Source organism: Hyposmocoma kahamanoa, unplaced genomic scaffold, assembly GCF_003589595.1.
Source record: "Hyposmocoma kahamanoa isolate Upper Pololo Valley unplaced genomic scaffold, ASM358959v1 86, whole genome shotgun sequence".
Lineage (NCBI taxonomy): Eukaryota > Metazoa > Arthropoda > Insecta > Lepidoptera > Cosmopterigidae > Hyposmocoma > Hyposmocoma kahamanoa.
Window position 1 is genome coordinate 16212671 of NW_020654289.1, and position 2718 is coordinate 16215388.

The following is a 2718-nucleotide window of genomic DNA, read 5'->3' on the forward strand; positions in this document are numbered from 1 at the left end:
TTGTCGCTTTGTTATATTTTTAGTTGTTATAGCCTTACGTGCAGCTGAATATCTTCTATACTGTCTATACTGTCGTGTTTTTCTTTATGTTTAGTAACTGTTAGTAGACTAATAAACAATTGTATTTATCACATTCCTTTTCTTTTTGTTTTCTTTAATATTTTTTTATTTAAAAATTGTTCGAATTCAATGTGATATTATACAACAAAAACGTCGACACTAACATCATTGCCGTATATCATTACTTAACATTATTATAATAAGTTTTATTCCATCCCTCGCATAAAACGTTCTCTTCCATAAACGGAACAAACATTATGAAAACGATAAGATGATCTGAAAATAGTGTAATGGTGCGGTCGGACCACAGCAGTCGGTTGACAACACCGTACCATCGCCCTGACCGCCAACGTAAACACGCATTTATTAACAGGAACATAAAACGCCGCGGTTATCGGGCCAGTGTGGGTGGTCTGTACTATCTGAACGAATAGAGACTTGTCTTGGAAGCTAAGCCGAAGCTTTAACTATATCTAACTTTTACCAATAACGATGTGCCAAAGTAGACTTTAAACGTTAATTATTTATCTATCAACTTTCAATTCAATATATTTGACAAACAAAATTACTTACTATTTACTATTACTAACTAAGCGAAATAAGCATACATTTTTGTCTTTCCGCAATTCTATTCAATATTAATGTATTTGATAAAATTTTAGTTTCACAATTTCTTCCAATAGTAGTCGTTGTCCGAATGTAACAAAAACCGAATACGTAGTCAATCGCACTCTATCGGTCCCCAACTTCATACGCGGGATATGACAGAAATAGGAGTGTTTAGATTTCATGTTTAAGATAAATGGGGTATTGAACTGAATGGAATCGTAAATTCCCGACGTGTGCTTTAATAACCTGACATAAGTCATCTTAGGATTTATTGGTACGATGCAGATTCATCGAAACTGGAATTCGCCTTTGTACGAACTTGGCATCACCTGGAGCCTGAAATTTAATTGTCGGCATCACATCGTTTTTATGATTTACCCTCAGACTTGATGTTTTATGAAGCATTGTCTAAGAATAGCAGATTTCTGAAAGAGTTTAAATTTGACATAGTTTTAAAAACTTTTTAGCTACGAGCAAACAAATTATTACAGTATTTATTACGATAATTATAAGAAGACTTAATTAAATTTTTATTGAATTGATATTCAATTATTTTTTTTGTGAAATTACTCCACTAGTTTGTTATAATTATTAATACATTTTTTCGATCTTTGTATTAATAATTATAAGAAGACTTATCAAAGCAGTTTAGTACGAATTTGGGAATTCTTCTCGTTATATTTAAAACACAGATATTTGCCTAACTTTCCAGGTTTCATTTCCTTAACACATAAATTGTAAAGTCTAACTGTCCGTGGGATTTGAAATATTCAATTTTAGATTAACATTGTACCATATCCCTTACAGAGTTAAAGTGTAAACCTTTAAATGGCATCTTTATACATCCATTGAAAGTACATGCAAAGCATACCATATACTGCATCATTCTATAAGTCTCAATCAATAAAATCCATTAGAACTTTAACGACAGCAATGTATAATGTTTATTTTTCTTTTGCGAAATAACTGCGTGGACAATTTTACTAATCAATATATTGATAATATGTTGAAGATGAGGTCACGTTATAAATTGCACTTAGCATGCCTCTTATTTGACGTAATTAAACACAAGTGTCCGTCATATCTGCATTCTAGGCTAACCTGGGCTAACAGTCATCGTCAACGCGATGCTAGACGTGTAGCTCAACAATTGGCTATTCCCTCGCATAGAACTTCGGCATTTCGTGGAAGTTTTCGCTATGCTGCTTCTAAGTGTTGGAATAATATTCCACCACCGATTAGGGATCTTTCAAACAAAATTAGTTTTAAAAGTAAATTAAAAACGTTGCTCCTGGATTCTCAATTGAAATACGAAAATATAAATATTGACGTATCTGTTATTTAGTTTTACATATTTGAAAATTATTTTAATGCAATTTCATTATTATCTCATTACTTCTAGTTCTATAAATTAAAATCCTGTCATATCTTTAGCCAACTTACCATTTCTATGATCCTAGGAATTTCATAAACCACGTTTTGAATAGCTCAATAGTAATTAATACACACCTATTCGTTTCTGATTGATTTCATATTATGTGACACTGCACATATTATTATTTATTTTTTATCAGTATTTATGTAGTTGTGTAAGATTTATATTCATTTTGAATTATTGTTACAATATATCGTACACTTTTATAGTAATGTATTATGATACTTAAATTGTTCTCCCTTTCCTTTTATTTTATTTTTATTTGTATGTTGATATACCCACATCCGTGCGATATCGACCAAGGTTGCCAACTGAAAATCAGCGCGGGGTATACTTTGCCCTGCAAATGCTGAGGTGGTGACCTATTCGACGGGGCATGCATAGTAGCATACAACGTTTATTGTTTTTTGTCAATCCTGATTTTTACTCTGTTTCTTTTTTATATTTTTATTTATTTATTTATTTTTTTGTGTCATGTTTTTTTAACTGTTTACTTTTTTATGTATTTGCCTTCGTCGAATAAATGATTTTCTATTCTATTCTATTCTATTCTAAAATCAAGCCATCAAAGATAATTGAATGTAGAAAGGCCCTTGCTTTGATCTTGTTAAATC